Raw genomic sequence first — 19425 nt, 5'->3', positions numbered from 1 at the left:
ATCCTTCAGCCTGACATCTCTACCACATAGATCTAGGGTGTCTGATAACCTCTGGTTACTAGAGATTGTATATTCCCACAGTAGTTGGCAATGGGTCTTGGAGGTTGCAGACCAGGTAAAGTTGTCACACAGAGGAATGCAGTGCTAACCTCTTTTCAGTTGCTTTGGTCACTAGCAGATTGCCACAGTTACACATAGTTTGCATAGAAGACACCAGCTTGTCAGGATTTCACACCCCAAATTAATTTATATCTTTAATGACTTTTTATGCATATGCAATCAACAGTAGTGAAACATTAACTTTAGGTTTCTTGTTTGAGTTCATGAACTTTAGAAGGGGCAGTTATCCATGCTAGCTAAAAGCCCAGAATTTAGCAGGTGAGTTTTTAAGCATGCTTTATTCATTTATGTTGCATAAGCTATAAGCTGTACCACCTTAACACTTAACACCACCACACACATTTATTTTCACCATGAGGGTACATTAACTGTGTTGTAAATAATAATCCATCTGCCAGCAGTGGTTCAGGATGTGTAGCACATTTTGCATAATATAGTGATCTGTAAATTTCCACTTGGGGGAACACACACACACGACATATACACAACATAGCTGATGTCTGTCAGTAGAAGCTTTAGGTAAAGCTTGTAAAGAGGACAGGCACAGAAAGGGGACAGCCATCATACAACACTTGGTCACAACCTCTGTGCCGCTGGGGATACTCTACACTTCCTTTTTTCCTGTTTTACAGAAGACAGAAAAGCTTTGACTTTTATTACAGCTTCTTCTGGGAAAACAAAGAGGCAAAAATAGGATTTTATGGGCCATTATAATGCATGTCTTACTATGCAGAAGATACGTTCCAGGTATACGGAGCGGTATCTTGGCAATAAAATAGTTGGGGTGAGTTTTGGAATGCAGATTAAAGGGCTGTTGGGCTATATCTCACTCATCTGTAAGACAAGTGGTGCGGTGAGACTTGATTTCTGCCATAGGAGAGAAAGAGATCTACTTATGCTAAAGTACAGTGAATGTTGTTTTCTCTGTACACAGTGGAACAAAAATTTAAACTACTTTATCAAAGATCTAAAACTAGAACAGTAATCAGGTAAAAAGGGAAAGAACAGACAGAAAACATTGTTTTTTTTAAAAAGGATTTCTTTCTTTCTTACTTTCCATGTTATATCTACGTGCCATTATTACCTGTGTAAGTATTGCATGATGAGTACTTTTTTTCATTTTTTGTAAATCTTTTTAATATATTTGATCAGTTACAAATAACTATTAAATGAAACTATTGAACATATTTCATACATGAGCAACTAAACATCTATCATTCTCTTTAAAATAATCCCAGTTTATAAAGGGTATTTACTCAAACAAAAGATGCAAATGTCATTTTGTAGATACAACAATGTCTGAGGTAGACATTAATTGCAGTATTTTGTAGCTAAATGGGTTTTTAGGCAAAGGGGTGCTAGAAAGCCATGCACAGAGAGTGGTGGACAGTAGTGTGTCTCTGCTAAAGGGGGCAATCTTAGCCTTAGGGAGCAAAAGTACTGTAAACCTGCCTGCCCCACATAAGTATATTATCTTTATTGCTTCAATATTTGAATAAGATGAGATTCACATACTAAAAAAAAGTTGCAAAAATATAATTTCCATCGAATGTACTTAAATTTCCGCTTTAGTGTTTACGTAAGTATGTATAACACAATAACACATCAGCTTTGTGCCTTCCCTTATTTCAAAACCAAGAACTGTGTTTACTGTCACAGTACCCTCCATACTGTGCATAACATCACCATTGAAACAATGAAATAGAGTAACATTGGACAACATGGCACTGCTGAAATTTTCTTTAAACTAAACTAAAAGTCTAAAAAAAAATAATCACAGCTTCAAAGCACACAAAATTATACAGACATTTTGTCCAAATACTTCAAATACACATTTAATACTTTTCAGTTTTTCATGTATTCAGTAACATATTTATTCAATTAAAATATCATGACAATACATTTTAATTGAATTAAACTGAGTTCAAACAAGCGATGGCATACACATCTGTGTTCCAGCTGCCACAGTTGAGGCACATTTTGGGATAGTGGAAAGAAAGGATTCTTAATCCTTAAAGGCTGCAGGAACTTGTAGAGAGGCATTGCTTGTATGTTTCTGCATGCACCCTTCAGTCTGTGCATTCATAGGATCTGTGCACAAATGCAACGTGGTGTGTGACCCTCTGGCACCTCTTAGAGACAGCTTGGCTTATGCAAGTCCATTCTAATTCATGTGGATGAGGTATTACAAACTTCCAATATGAGTGGTGGTGTTCTAATGACCTGGCCCGCCCAGGTATTTCTCTGCTTTCCTCTAATGCCTGCCATCATCCTCTTAGTGGGCCAGAGGTCGATTAACCACAATGAAATGTTCCAAAGAGAAGTGTGCAAGCAGTGTGTGTGTGTGTGTGTGTATGAGACCATATATGCAGCTATGCTGTGTGAAGGCTGTAAGAGGTGACAATGCCCGGCCTCGTGTTGCAAGAGTATGCAGGCAGTTCCTGGAGGATAAGCGAATTGATACCACTGACTAGCATCCACAGTCACCTGACTGAAATCCAGCAGAATACCTCTGGGACATTATGTTTTGGTCCATCTGATGTCACCAGGTGTCACCTCAAACTCTCTAGGAGCTCGGTGATACCCTGGTCCTCATCTGGAATGAGATCCCCCTGCCCTGTTGTCTCAGCATCCCCTGATGCTGCCAGACATGCACACAAGCACGTGGAGGCCACACAAACTAGTACCATTCTGAGTTGCTGCAATGACATTTCAGCAAAACAAACTAGACTGCTGCATTATTTTTTCACTTTGATTTTTGGGGTATTTTTGATTTCAGTTGATAATTTTCAGTTCCATTAAACAATGTGACATCCTTTCATTCCTAACACATTAACCAGTCCATATCAGTATAGACATCCAGCATGATGTTTTATTGAGATGTGCTGTGTTTTCAAAGTGTTCCTTTTTTGTGGATATGTATATATAGACCCATATTCATCCGGTGGGAAGGGTTCTGAGCATATATGGGAAAACTTTTCTTTCTACTAATTTCTTTTTTAATTATCTTTTCTCTACATTTCTGCCTACCGCAGCTTTCTGCAGTCTTTTCAAAGAATCAATGCAACCCAGTGGCTGTGATATGAATTCTCGTCCCTTTATACCAGATTAGCATCCATCTGCTGCTTTGGAACTTGATTGCTGTAAAAAACTTTTTTTCTCAGTTGCTTGAAAACATACTGAGGTAACTTTGCAAGCTGAAGATGTGCAACTGACTTTTTGCTAAGTCTGACATCCAAAGCATCACAATATTCATGAGTGTTGTGATAAAGAAATATATGAATCATCTGGTGTATAATCTAACCAAGAGTTAAGCAAGCTGATCATTATGACAACCACTTCATTATTTGTGTTTACACTGCTCTAACACTTTTTAAGGTACTAGAAAACAATCAGAAGTAACCGATGCTGGCCACAAATATAAAGCCATGGGTGACTTCAGGCCACCCATGTGCTACACTTGCATTATGTACTAATCTCATCTCAGCAGCAGTGTACTTAAACTGTCTGTGCTCATGCTGTTTATTCTTTTGCTGCATGCCTGACCGACCGACTAACAGACAGACAGACAGACAGTCAGTATCATCTTGTTTATGTGACCAGATATTAGTTACATAGCATATTTGCTGCAAACTGATATTCATGCTTCAAGCATTTATACTATTATTTGATTATTTTTGTGCTATAAAACAAATTAGAAATACATTTTATATTACAAACTAAATGATAATGTTTTTCAGTGCATAGAGACATTATAGGCAAATAAAGTCTTGGGCTGAATTATATTTCAGGTGATAACTGCAGCAATCAATAAATTACCTTCAGCTGCACTCCAAACTTTTCACTGTCAACAAAAACTCTGGATTCAATTTAAAAGAGGATTATACTGGCAGCAGATGGGATAAAAGGCTATTAAACCTAAACCCTAATTTCAAAGCCTCAAATTAAATCAAATCCATGTATAAAAAGGGATGCATTTATGAAGCACACCACTTCCCTGTCCTTTGTAAGGAGTGCAGGCTGCTGTTGCACACATCTACTCTGGGACATTTCTTTGAGTTTAGTTTTTTATGGGGTTCATTTCAGATTTGTCATATCTTGCTAATGTGGGAAAAGGTGGGCTATATATTTAATACCAACCAGACTATATGTCATGCCAAAATATATGTAAAACCACAAATCAAAAAACCACGTGTCCATGCTTCACAAATGGTTACACAGACTTATTTACTCTATGAAAATAAATATTATTCAGGATTAAAGACACAAATTCAAGCAACGTTGAATGAAATAATAAGATGATTATGCTAAAAGAGAATGTGGGATAACAGTGAAAACTAAATGTGCTATTTGAAAATTAATAGCCGAAGTCTTTTACAAATCAGCGTTGTTAATTTTAAAGACGGAACCAGTTTGGGCAAGGATGGTGAACAGAGTTGGAGGAATATGGAGTTTAGAATGAGAACACTCTGCATGTGTCCAATTACCTTTAACCACATCAAAAACAAACCAGTTTGAGATGGTTTGAGCTCTCTGACATGGCATGTTATCCTGTTGGAAGAAGATGGGTACACTGAAAAAATGACAATGGTCAGAAAAAACAAGTTGGCACTAATGGACCCAAAATGTGCAAAAAATGATCCACCACACTATTACACCACCAGCAGCTTGAGACCTTTTTGTCTGTGCCACATTCTGTCTGAATGTTGCAACAGAATTTTAGATTCATTTGACCGACCAACATTTTTGTAATCTTCTGTTTTCTAACTTTGGCCTGTGTGAATTATAGCCTCAGCATCCACTTAGCTGAGAATTACACCTGGTGTTGTTTTCTGCTGCTGTAGTAGCCCATCTGTTCAGAGATGCTCTTCTGCATGCCTTTGTTGTAACGAGCGGTTACTTTGAGTTTCTATTAACTTCCTGTCAGGTCAAAATAGTCCAGCCATTCTGATGGTCAGTTTCAATTTCTTGTTCAGTTAGAACATCAACATCTTCTACTTTAATTTGCTGTTCTGTGACTGGCTGATTGCATATTTGTTTTAATGTTCAGTTGAACAGGTGCACCAAATGAAGAGGCTAGAGCAGGGGTGGGCAATCTCAGTCCACGAGGGCTGGTGTCCCTGCAGGTTTTAGATCTCACCTTGGGTCAACACACCTGAATCACATGATTAGTTTGTTACCAGGCCTCTGGAGAACTTCAGGACATGTTGAGGAGCTAATTTAGCCATTTAAATCAGCTGTGTTGGTTCAAGGACACATCTAAAACCTGCAGGGACACCGGCCCTTGTGGACTGAGATTGCCCACCCCTGGGCTAGTGAGTGTAAAAAGAATGTCCCCATATCTGCATTTACAGTCCATAAAAAGATTGTCTTGGGTCTACTTGCTGCTGTGTTATGGCAGGACAGAAAGACTGATAATAGGACTACAAATCAACAACTTATGAGATAAAATCAATAAACTTGCTAGCTGCCCAAACACATTTTACACACAGCAAAAGCCAAAAAAAAAAAAAAAAGCCAGATCTCTTCAGATGTAGCTAAAGTTGGGCCTGTAAATGACCCCAATATTGTCCCACAAAACATCCTGCAGGAAGGGACCTGTGGATGGTGATCCAAACTGTCATCTTGGAGATCCATCTGTCAATCCAGCTGTCAGCAGTCACAGTGCAACAGTTCAGTGCTTCAAGTTTGTTTTCCAGTGTGTCGCTCATTTAACTAGAGAGATTGTATATTGGGCTCTGGGTGCTTCTATAAGTAACCAGCAGCTTATTTCAATGCCCGAATTTCTTCTGTGTAGATATAGAGAGCATTTTAGCTGCTACCATGCTTACTATCTGCTCCCGCTACAATATTTATGTAGACCCTGTGTAATTTGCACATTTGCAGTTGTCTGATGAGCCATAACATTTACTGAAATTTATCACAAATAACATTTGTGATCTTGAATCAGTCTACCCTGTCTCTGTGTGCTATAGTTTATCTGTCATATTGAATATTAAACATGTACTAATAACAGTTCCAAAAGCATATAAGCAGCAGCATAAATAATAATAATATTAAAAACCCTGAAAGCATCCAAACATTAGTTTGGTGTTGCACTTCAGACCTAATGAACTTGATATATCTATCTGATATTGGATACTTCCTCATAACTACCTAGATATGATTATTAAACTGAAAGAGGGTAAAGAAGGAGAGAATAAAATAAATCCTGTAACAGCAAGACGAGACAGTGGCAGCAAGTTTTTCATCTGTTGTAAAACAGAATATGTCCTGAGTGGGACATATCAGAGGGGGCCCTCCCAGAGAGCAATGTCTCCAGATTGCTCCTGACACCCTCTATTACAGGGTTATGTGGTTGTCAACAGTGGTTTGAAAAAGGGGTCAATGTGTGAATTGAGGTGCTATGAGGGGGTGCTAAAAAACCGAGACTATTTCACACAAAACATGAAGGTGAGAGACTCTCCATTTACCACAAACATGTCTCTCACTTTCTCTCGCCGAAACCTCAAATGAAGCAGCACAGCTCTCCAGCTGTTGCTGAAAAAGTTCCAGCATGTGGCAAAATGTTCTAAATCCTCACTGTTATTTTATGGTAACAGACATAAAACTAATCACACCGTGATGCGCTGTTTATTGCACTTTAGCTCCACATAGATTGGATAAACTCTACCACTGGGATGCCTGAGGCAGATCAGACAGTGGGCGGGGCCTGTTTTACCATGGCGACCTTGTTCATTTGCTGTTGAGCCCAAGGGGAGGTACAGAGGAGTGAGGTCGAGAGAAATTGGAAATCTGATCCCCTTCCAAAAACAGAGAAATGACATTCTAATAACCCTGAGACCTTTGCTTGGACCTGCCTCAGATAATGGCCTGGGGCCAAAGTGAGTTAGTGTGTTTACATATTAATAATGTACACACACACATGCATGTGTGCACCTGAATGTCAATATGAAGCCACAGTTTCTGAATAAAAAACAGAACCTCAAAGCTTAACTACAAGAGTTGGTGTTTTTTGAACCACAAATCAAGGAGCTTGGAATACTTACAGGTTCTTATAAAGAAGTCAGTATGCAGACAAGAAAAAATGTTATGATGGAAGAGGTGGAAAAGTTGTGAAATTAAAAGTCATGCAGTGTTTCGTGGTCAGGGACGATAACGAGGAGTGCTTGGAAGGCTTACCGGTATATTCTTTTTATCTTGTCATGTTGGACATCTTTAGGAAGCCACTTTGCCTCAAAATCCTGTAAAAATAATAATATTAATAAAAATATAATAATATATCAAAATAATATTAATATCACCAGTATCATTTTGTTTCTGTTGGAGTCTGTTGGCATATTAGGCAACAGTTTTGTTCTATAACTAAAATGTGCATGTGTCTTTATGTATACATTTTTATGACTATCTTTATGACTTTTAGAGTTCTTGACATATGAAATGAAGGCGTTACATAAATGTGAGGACATTTCGTCTTGTCTTTCTCTACTCATACGCCTTCAAAAAGCTTTCCCAAAGCTTTAAGACGCATGGTATAATTAGTTTATGTTAACTGGGATAGTTAACATTTGGGTAATGGAAAAGGGAACACATTGTGTCTGGAAATGCCTTAGAAAGATAGAAGTACAAAGAGTTGATTAATATGCATGTGTATCAGGTTGTGTTTTTTGCTTGGGGGTAGATTCACCTTGTTCTCAGTAGCAGCATCTACTGTTTCACAAAGGGGAAGAAAATCTGTTTGTATTTACCCGGCACACTCTAGAAAAAGAAATGAAAAGGAAAGAATAATATGTATAACATTTCCTGCTACTCACCTAAACTTGCATAATCATAGCATTCCTCTGTTGATAAGTAAGATAAATACTGTCCAGTGAGCAGAATGGATTTTCCTATGTTTCCTGCCAGTATTTTTTTTGTGCATCTTGAATTAAAGAATTTTGTTGCTCCTTTAATTGTAAGCTGATATTCAGTTATTATTATAAATTAGTAATAGAGTAAATCAACCCAAAGTACTGGATAAAGGGAAAATGGTTCTCATCGAACATTAATGACCACTGCTGGCTAACACAGTCTTAACCCTCTCGAGGCAGGCGTTGCCGATTTGCAACAGTTAAAAACTAACAACCTGATTACCCCACATACATATTTTATGAGTTTTTTTTTTTTTACTCAGAAGTAAAGAAAAAACTTGGTTGCAGGACTTGGTTGTGCATTAGCAACAAAAAGTTTAATTTGAGCCTGAGAGGGTTAATACTTGGAAGATTTCTCCCCACCTGATGACACCTGCAGTCCTTTCATGTTGACTTAGTACATAATGTCCCGAACTACAGTCGAACCGCCTCAAACAGATGCTAAAAGAACTGTATTTGCCCTTTGAAGTAAATCTAGTGAAACTGACAGAAGCTTCTCTGCATCTGTTGTGCAGCAAATGCATCCTGCAGAAGCCAAGTCTAACTGTGTGAGCCGTCTTCACTGCGGATCATTTACTCTCTAAATCGTTAGGGATGTCTGGAGAGGAGACCCCACACACACCTAGCTTTTCGTCTCCAGACGGGGAGAACACTTACTTCAGGTAGGGTAAGTGACTTCTGCTGTATGTTTACAGTCCTCAATCAATGAGTGTTGCATAACTTTTGGTTGGACAGTCACCAAACTGCTTGTTTCTTCCCCCCTCGTTCCCTTCTAAGGCACTGCCCCTTCATTTGTAAGGAAAGCCACCTAATCGAGGGGAGCTGTGACCTCACCACACTGTTCCCTCATTTACGCATGGGCTGCTCCCTAATTGGCAGCTGAGACAACAAGTGGACCACAGTGGTATCTAATTAACAGCTGCAATTGAATTATTGAAAGGAGAGAAGAGAAGTGATCCGGATCTTCAGCTTCATAGAATGATATTTTCGTTTCAACAAAGGCCCCAGTGTGATTTTTCTTTATGCATTTTTACTGTAGCCAGTGAATTTTATCAGAACCCATCCTGAGACAGGTTTGCACATCCATGCAGATTTTCCCCATGATAGCCATAATGACCTAATATGAGAACAAACAGTTGATAATAACCTTTGCTGAAATTATGCTTAAGTTCATTTAATTGATAATAATGTCAGTCCACAGGAGCCACAATCTCAGTTCTCAGTTGAAATCATATCAATGCCAGTCCACATCAGCTGATAGCTCAGCTTTCACAGCTCCCTTTATACAACGAGTTTGCAAATCTTATATAATACTCACTGAGCCATAACACCAAACACAAACATCCACAGATAACATTATAACAATCTCTCTACTATAGTGGTCCTAGTGACCTAAATTCATTATAGGTGATATACACATATTACCAAAAGTATTTGCTCGTCTGCTTTCACATGCATATGAACTTGCTGACAGCCTATTCCTAATCGATAGGGTTGAATATGCCTTCACAACAATAACAGCTATAAAAGCTTCAACTCTTTTGGCTTTCCACAAAGTTTTGGTGAGTTTATGGGAGTGTTTTTTTCAGAAACACATTTGTGAGTGCAGACAGTGATGTTGGATGTGGCCTGGCTTGCAGTCTCTGAATTCCGAAAAATATTTCTATCAGGTTTAGGTCAGGACCTTGTGCAGGCCATGCAAGTTCGTCTGCACCAAACCCGCTCATCCATGTCTTTGTGGACCTTTATGGACCTGGTGCACGGTAATGGTGGACCAGGAAGGAGCCATCCACAAACTGTTCCCACAAAGTTGGGAGCATGAATGTAGCCTTATTTTCATTGAAACTAAGGCTACGTTCACACTGCAGGTCTTAATGCTCAATTCCGATTTTTTGATCAAATCCGATTTTTTTATCTGCTCGTTCACACTACAAATAAAATGCGACAGCAAACGCTCTCTAGTGTGAATGCTCAAAGCGGCCCGCATGCGCAAAAGAAGATGTCACACACAACGCGCTCTGTTTAGACCCAGAGCAAACAGTATTGTTTGACTGATGGCCCTTAATATAAAGGCTTCGGACTTCACGTTTCCCAATTTTTGCTTTAAGTTATTTTGTTATTTACATAATAATGTAGATAACCTAATAATGATCCTTATTGCCGTTTAAGAGAGGAGCGGTGCTTCAAAGGATAGCTGTAGATTTCTGTCAGAATCTGCAGATTATACAGTACAAATAAAATGTTTACGTTGTCTTCCCAACAGTTTCACTGACATCTACACTGGATGGCCAGGAAGCGTTCGCGATGTCTTCTCGGGCGCTTCTCTGGCGCTGATAATTGGCTTCAGTCTTGTGTCGGTGACGTAAAAGGCGGATTTAATGCGACTTGACCGTTCAAACAGCAGTCGCTTTCTAAAACATCGGATATGTATTGGATTCAGTACCACATACGAAAGTGACCCAGATCGGATTTGAAAATATCGGATTTGCGCCGTTCACACTGTCATAGCATGATCGGAAATGGGTCGCATAGGGTCAAAAAAATCGGATTTGACGCGCTTTCGCCTGCAGTGTGAACGTAGCCTAAGGGGCCGAGCCCAACTCCTGAAATACCATAATCCCCCTCCACCAAATTTTACACTTTACACAATGCAGTCAGACAAGTACTGTCTCCCTGATAACCACCAAACCCAGAGTTGTCCATTGGATTGCCAGACAAAGAAGCATGATTCGTCACTCCATTGAATGTCTCCACTGCTCAGAGTCCAGTAGCGGTGAGCTTTATACCACTGCATCTGACACTTTGCTTTGTGTTTGGTGATTTAAGGCTGCCATGCAGCTGATCAGTCATGGGAACTCATTCCATGAAGCTCTGTACACACTGTTCTTGCACTAATCTGAAGGCCACATGCAGTTTGGATGTTTGTAGAGACTGACTGTTTATTCTGGGTGGCTGTAGCTCAGGTGGTTGAGCAGATCACCTACTAACAGGAAGGTTTGTGGTTCAATCCCCAATCTGAATACTAAATATCCTTGGGAAGGTACTAGCCCCAAGTTGCACTCCATGCATCCAACAGAGTATGAATGTTAAATAGAAAGCCCTTAGAGCATTGAAAAAAGTGCTTAGGTGATTGAGGCAAGTTGTGTAGAGTAGAAAAGCACTACATAAGAGCCAGTCCATTTATTGACTCTGCAGAAAGTTGGTGACCTGTGCACACTATGCATCTCAGCATCCATTTACACCACTCTGTGATGCTGCTTCATGATTGAGTTTCCATCCCAATAGCTTCCACTTTGTTATAATACCACTAACATTTGACTGTGGAATATTTAGCATTAAGAAAATTTTCTCTTGTTGCACAGGTGATATCGCACTGTATCACGGCACCACGCTAGAATTCACTGAGCTGCTGAGCGCGACGCATTCTTTCACAGATGTTTGTAGAAGCAGTCTTCTTGCTCAGGTGCTTGATTTTATACACCTGCGGCCATGGAAGTGACTAAAACACCTGAATTTGATGGTTTGGATGAGTGAGTGACTTCTTTTGGCAATATAGTGTATGTAAAAAGTTTCAAACCTGTATAATTAATGCCTATTAAATAGACCCCTGATATTAACTGTGAAAGAACAGCAGCGTCACTTCCAGGGGTTAAATGGGTCGCAGCCCACCAGAGCTCAGTTCCGCCTCCTGTCTAAATCACACCCTGCGGGAGAGCATCTCTATCTCCTTCAGTATCAGACTGCTGCCAACTCTCACACAACTCTTGAAACTGCTTTCAGACACTGTCTCATGCTGGCTCTTTGTCAATGACTTTATTAAACAGCTAGCAGCGGGACCGATACATGTGTCATCAAATTGAGAAAGGGGCTGTGTGTAATTTTCGCACATGGCCCAGCAGTGAATACTGCTAGATTCACAGTTTCTAAATTGAAGTCGGTGGGAATAAAGCAGCCACAGAGTGGATGAGTCTAGCACCATCAGAGCTGTTATTTTGGGCAAAAGTCCAAATATCCCTTCTTCTGGAATATCTAAAGATTTTTCCTGCTGTGTCAAGTGGAGCATTACAAGACATGTTCTGCTTCCCAGTTATAATATAAATTTGTACTAGAGGCCTTCTGCGGGATTGGAACCTATGTAATGACATTACTTTTTTTATTACAAAACCCTCAGTCTAAAGTTTCCTGCAACAATAAAATTAATCAACTGATTAATTAATTTTTAAAAGAAGTAAAAATACTTGCTATATCCAAATATGTTACTACTGCAACATATTTGGACATATATATATATATATATATATATATATATATATATATATAGGGTATATATATATATACCCTATATACCCTGTGTACGTGACAAGTCCAGCACCCCAAGTCCAGGGTGCTGGACTTGGGGTGAAACCCTCCATGCATGGTAAGGAGCTTTCTTGTCTTTATGTCAGTGGCTTCTATCTCCTCCTTTGGCCAGCCTATTACCCCAGCAGGGTACCTGATCACGGGCAGGGCGTACGTGTTGATGGCCCGGATCTTGTTCTTACCATTCAGCTGACTCCTCAGGACTTGCCTGACCCTCTGCAGGTACTTGGTGGTTGCAGCCTTTCTAGCGGCCTCTTCATGGTTCCCATTTGCCTGAGGGATCCCCAGGTACTTGTAACTGTCCTCTATGTCTGCAATGTTGCCTTCTGGTAGTTCAATCCCCTCAGTTCTGACTACCTTCCCTCTCTTTGTTACCATCCGACTACACTTCTCCAGTCCGAACGACATTCCAATGTCATTGCTGTATAGCCTGTGGATCAGTGAATCGATGTCTCGTTCACTCTTGGCATACAGCTTGATGTCATCCATGTACAGGAGGTGGCTGACAACTGCTCCGTTCCGTAGTCGGTATCCGTAGCCAGTCTTGTTAATGATCTCACTGAGGGGGTTCAGGCCTATGCAGAACAGCAGTGGGGACAGAGCATCTCCTTGGTAGATCCCGCACTTGATGGTGACTTGTGCTATGGGCTTGGAGTTGGCCTCTAGTGTTGTACGCCACATCCCCATTGAGTTCCTGATGAAGGCTCTTAGGGTCCCATTGATCTTGTACAATTCTAGGCATTCCAGTATCCAGCTGTGGGGCATTGAGTCATAGGCCTTCTTGTAATCAATCCAGGCAGTGCACAGGTTGGTCAGTCTGGTCTTGCAGTCTCGGCTGACTGCTCTGTCTACCAGTAGCTGGTGTTTTGCGCCTCTGGTATTCTTGCCAATTCCTTTCTGTGTCCCACTCATGTATTGACCCATGTGCCTGTTCATCTTAGCCGATATGATGCCTGACAGGAGCTTCCATGTAGTACTGAGGCAGGTTATTGGTCGGTAGTTGGAGGGGACCGGTCCCTTCTTGGGGTCCTTGGGGATCAGGACCGTCCGACCTTCGGTTAGCCATTCCGGGTGTCTCTCGTTAACTAGCAGCTGGTTCATTTGTGCTGCCAGACGCTCGTGGAGTGCAGTCAGCTTCTTTAGCCAGTAGGCGTGAACCATGTCGGGCCCTGGTGCTGTCCAACTCTTCATACTGGAGACCCTTTCTTGGATATCTGCCACTGTGATGGTTACTGGACCCTGTTCAGGGAGGTCGCTGTGGTCTGCCCTCAGATCCACTAGCCACTGAGCATTGCCGTTATGGGTTGCGTCCTTCTCCCATATGCTCTTCCAGTATTGCTCCGTCTCCAGCCTTGGTGGTGCTGTTCTCTTATTATTGTTCCCTTGCCACTGAGAGTACACCTTTGCTGGTTCTGTGGAGAACAGCTGGTTTATTCTCCTGCCTTCTATCTCTCTGGTGTACCTCCTCAAGCGGCTGGCCAAGGCTGTGAGTCTTTGCTTGGCAGTTTCCAAGGCCTCAGGTATGGACAGCTTGCTGTATTTCTTATGCACCTTCTTTGTCGCACCTTTCTGCAACTCCGTTAGTTGGCTAACCTCCCTCCGTGCTACTTTGATCTTGCCCTCTAGCCTCCTTCTCCATGGAGGGTACTGCCCCTTGTGGCTGTTCAACTTGTAGCCAAGCATCTCACTGATCACTGCTGCCGTATTGTAGATCAGCTTGTTAGTGTCGGTAATCGTGGTTGTAGGTATTGTCCGTAGTGCTGCATTAACATCATCTAGCAGACCTTCTGAGGGTACTTCACGTAATCTTGGTAACCGGCTACGGGGGATCCAGGTTTCAAGCTTGGCCATTATCCTATTTTTCAGGTCAGTTCCTCTCGCACTCAACGATCCTTCTCCTATCGCACTTGGGGCTATGTACCCAATCTCGGGTGGGGGTGATGATATCTCCCCCCTGACCTGGCGTCCTGACTCCTCCTTGCCGTAGCATTTGTGTTGTACCTCGTCAATCTCTAGCTGTGAGAGCAGTCCCTTCTTTCGAATGTTGGAACACTGAGCTACTAGTTGTTTCGCCGTCATTGTGGATGTTGGGTATCGAAGAATCCATAGGTCCGTCATCCTATTCATGTAGCCCCTTCCGCCGGGGTTACTTGCGTAGTAGCATTCCAACAACGCCCTGTTTTCGTCTCTTGCCCACCGATGCCTTCTTGTTCCAGTAGCCCACTTTTCGTCAGGGTGCCCTGGTTCCTCAACACCTGACGCGGACCTTGTTGATCCGGGCGACGTCCGAGCCGGCATGCCTTCATATTTATCTGTCTCGCTCATGTCTGCGGTAGGCTTGCTTAGCATAGGGGGTCTAGCCTTAGGACCCTTACTGGATACAGACGCCCCAGGCAGGAATCGAACTTGCGATCCTGGGTTCCAAAGGCGTGTAGTCTAACCACTACGCTATCCAGCTGACCGAGTGCTCAGTGAATACCTCAGGCAGCAGAAACCCAAGAAAGAGGAGGGAGACGAGGAACCATCATGGAAGGACAGGCCCCTGCACGGTATGTACCACCGGCAGATAGAGGAGGTGGCTGATATCCAGAAATCCTACCAGTGGCTGGACAAAGCTGGACTGAAAGACAGCACAGAGGCACTAATCATGGCAGCACAAGAACAAGCTCTGAGTACAAGATCCATAGAGGCTGGGGTCTATCACACCAGGCAAGACCCCAGGTGCAGGCTGTGTAAAGATGCCCCAGAGACAATCCAGCACATAACAGCAGGGTGCAAGATGCTAGCAGGCAAGGCATACATGGAACGCCATAACCAAGTGGCCGGCATAGTGTACAGGAACATCTGTGCCGAGTATAACCTGGAAGTCCCGAGGTCAAAATGGGAGATGCCCCCAAGGGTGGTGGAGAATGACCGAGCTAAGATCCTGTGGGACTTCCAGATACAGACGGACAAAATGGTGGTGGCTAACCAACCGGACATAGTGGTGGTAGACAAACAGAAGAAGACGGCCGTAGTGATCGATGTAGCGGTTCCGAATGACAGCAATATCAGGAAGAAGGAACACGAGAAGCTGGAGAAATACCAAGGGCTCAGAGAAGAGCTCGAGAGGATGTGGAGGGTGAAGGTAACGGTGGTCCCCGTGGTAATCGGAGCACTAGGTGCGGTGACTCCCAAGCTAGGCGAGTGGCTCCAGCAGATCCCGGGAATAACATCGGAGATCTCTGTCCAGAAGAGCGCAGTCCTGGGAACAGCTAAGATACTGCGCAGGACCCTCAAGCTCCCAGGCCTCTGGTAGAGGACCCGAGCTTGAAGGATAAACCGCCCGCAGGGGCGTGCTGGGTGTTTTTTTTTATATATATATATATATATATATATATATATTTGTAGGACTCAAAAACTGAAGTGAATATTTTAAAATTCAAATTACTAATGTAAGGAAATCAATTCAAATAAATCGTTTGGCTCTCGGCGAAGGCAGTCGCACTTTTCTCCTCTCCTCCTTCCCCTTATCTTCCCTGCTTAGCCTCTTGTGTCCTTGTCTTGTCTCGTGTGTATTACTTTCCCTGGAACACTCTCTCACAGTCCGTTCTCTAAAACCTAAAAGAGAATTAGGGATTTGATCAACTGGTCTCTGAATGGTCTCTCTTGACACCCTTTTCTCAACGAGAAGTCTGGGCTCGGGAGAGCCCGAGTACCCTGGAGGGACTTTCCCTGCCGGATACACGATGGACGGGTGGCAGAAATGGAGGGTCGTGTGCCTGGCGGGACTGTCGATCGAGGACGCTGAAGATATATCTACCTATTCGGAACCATGATAACAGGGTTCTTGCTGATCGGAGCTGGCTTGGCCCTGGCTTGTCGGAGAATTAAGAAAACGGAACCGGCTGTTCAAACCCCCACGAGGCTGCCCGCTGGGATTGAAATGATGGGACGAGGCGCAACTTCTCAGAATGGGCTCACTGAGTGCAGCATGGTTAAGATCTTGGAGAAGCTTACGGCTGCCGTGAATACTCAGAATAACACCTCTGAGCGAAAGTTGGATCACATCGTGGAGCAGCTCACTGCAGTCGTGAGTTCTCTGAGCACAAGAATGACAAGACCACGGAGTGCAAGTTTGATAACATCATGGAGAAGCTCGCGGCTCTCAAACGGGAGATTGAGAGACCAGTGTCGGAGTGTTAAAGAACAGCTTTGAAATTCTCATGAGTTGTTCGCATAAAAGAAAAATCAACATCATAATGCGGATATCTCTTCGGCGCCAGCTGTGGGCTCAAGGCTGGAGCCGAACAAAAACTCCCTGATAACGACTGTGTTTTGACTGTTCTTCCCACTCTATGCAAGGCCACCTGGGTTGGCTGGCAGACTGTTTACTTAGCCTGGTAGGGCGAAGGACACTGTCTCAGCTTAACTATGGACACGCACACACATACATTTACACTGATAAGCATTCACACATCCCCCATCCCCTTCCAACGCCTTCGATGCTTGTTGCCTCCTGGGAGCACGAGGTGGGTCTGGGCCCGCGCTGGAGAGACGTCGCAGTGGCAGGATGGCTGCTGTGTTGCCTGGGATTACTTCTTATCCCCTATCCAACCCTGTTGCTGGTCACGTGCTCTATAATGTTGTACTGTGGACATTTATGTGCTTTCTGTGCAGAGGAGTTTTTTTTGTTTCCTGTTCTCATGCTGTCCTCCTATCGCCCAGCATGAGTAGAGGTCTCTTTTTTTCCTCTTGTACTTTCCCATTGTAGTGTACATTTCAGTGTTTTTTCTGTAATGCAACCGTTCTCTGACTTGTATCCCCATGTGATGTCTGTGTTGTGTGTGTAAAGTCGGGGGACGGGTTCATTCCACTGCAGGGCAACCTGCCACTGCATGTGCCGAATAAAATTTGAACTTGGATAATGTTGTTAATTGTTAAATTTACCCTTCATTCTAATTTGTGTTGTACAGTTATTTCATTTTTAACCTTAATTTATATTTTATTCCTTCCTAGTTAAATTTACCCTTTTTAATTTTTCATATTTATTTCCTATCTTATTCATAGCCTTTTCCTTTTTTGTTTTCTTTAGGTCACGAGCAGTTGTCCAAGCATTTCACTACATATCGTACTGTGTATGACTGTGTACGTGACAAATAAAATTTGAATTTGATTTGATTTGATTTTAATCATCCCCACAGCTAGACCTTGCTTAATCAGGAATTTCCCCAAATCAACACATATGAATGGACTTCTGCTACACATTTAAAACATTTTAAAAATAGTGTCAATATTACTGTGAACATTCCACATTCAAAAGCTATGAAAAACTCCTGAATTGTAGGGGATGTTTAACATGCCCATAATAATAACAATTTTGTTATCTGGTTTCATGTAATGCACAATTTAGTGATCAGCACCTGCACACTGGGCGAATTCAACAGTGCTGCTGTAGCCACATCCGTAGTGTGTGAGTGTGATTTATAGGAGATGTCCTGTAATAAAATGGGTTCTTTAAAGTGCAGAAGTGCAAATATGGCCCAAATAAGGTCTATTTAAAACCAGAATGGAAATTTGGGCAAAAACTATGCCTGCTGTAAAGCTAGTAAACCTATCAGTATCACCATGCTAAAGCAACGGAAGCTCACGGCAGTTGAAAGCATTATATTGCATAAATGCATGAAAGCTTTTGCCTCCTTCTTTCTTTCTCAAACTGTGTGACTTGCAAATTATATATAAGATCCGCAGTTGCTAGATTTAAGGTAACATTACAACAATAAATCCCGTTAGTCTCATAGTTTCGAAATGTTTTGTAGCCAGCAGGGCAAAATGCAATGAATAAGGTTTCTAGGTTCTATTGATGGTCATCAGTAAAAGATGGCCTCTAAAACATACTCTCCTATTTTTATAATCTGCAAAATAAGGGTTTTACCAGGAATGATGAATCTATTTTCCAGTGAGCAGATTGGTCATCAGAAGGTAGTTTTGTACAGGATGATCTCCTTTTCGAAATATAAGCTGCAGGTTAGGTCCACAGCATAAGTTACCATGGCAATGTGCTGAAGAATGACATAAACTGCCTTTTGTAACCTCTTGAAAGCACGGAGTTAAACCTGAAGTTACCTAATCCTGCTTAGTAGTGCAGGCCTCAGGTGTCTCTGCATCACTCTGCCCATTTCTTTCAATCCTTGATGTTTCCCTGTTGGCTGAGGGAGTCCTGGATAGGCCATTGCTATTACTGAAAGATCATCCAGCATCCGGCTACATCATTTGTTTGCCTTTTCTGTTTTCCCTTACGGTTTATATAGCGATATGTTCATTAATCGTGTCACATTGTGTGCGTTGTGATGCTGTGTTCCCCATTGTACATTAAAAGTCTACTCCAGCTGGTGATCTTCAGAGACATTTTGAGGTGTCTTCACCTTTAAGGAGACGGCAGACACAGAGAGCTTGGTAAATATTGGGGGTGTGCTGTCGAATACATTATTGGCAGCCGACACAGACAGCCAGGAATTTTCATTTGCTTTGTGTGTGTGTGTGAGATTGTATACTAAATAAGTACTTGTGTACACTGTGTTTGTGTGGATAATTAGTCCTTGGAGTGTACATATATTTGTATAATGGCCATTGACCATTACAGTTATTATTATTATTTATTTTTTTGGCATTTTAAGCCTTTAAATGTCATATGTCTGCTTTGTTGAATTGTCAGGCAGATGAATCTCACCACTCTAATGTAATGGTTGAAAGGACGTTGTCACTGAGAAGATCAGCGAATATGCTAGTAGCATCTAATCTGGTTACAATAGCTACAGTGTCACGTACTGGGTCTGGCACCCAGTGTTTTGTGTTTTTTGATTAAGTTATATTCTTGGATTTATTGTTTTTCATCATTTTGATTCTCACTGTTGTTTATAGTTCCTGGTCTTTAGGTTTCTGTCTCTGCGCCGCCGCTGTCTTCCTTGTGTTACATCTAGTCAAGTTGTGTTTTCATGTCTGTGCTTCTCATGTTCTCATGTTTCCTGTTTTACTTTGAAGGTCTCATGTCCTATGT

Source organism: Diplotaxodon limnothrissa, linkage group LG2 (genome assembly GCF_057381915.1).
Source record: "Diplotaxodon limnothrissa isolate DT_005_m linkage group LG2, D_limnothrissa_male_GT1.1, whole genome shotgun sequence".
In the NCBI taxonomy this organism is placed as follows: domain Eukaryota; kingdom Metazoa; phylum Chordata; class Actinopteri; order Cichliformes; family Cichlidae; genus Diplotaxodon; species Diplotaxodon limnothrissa.
Note: the sequence above shows the minus strand (reverse complement) of the source record.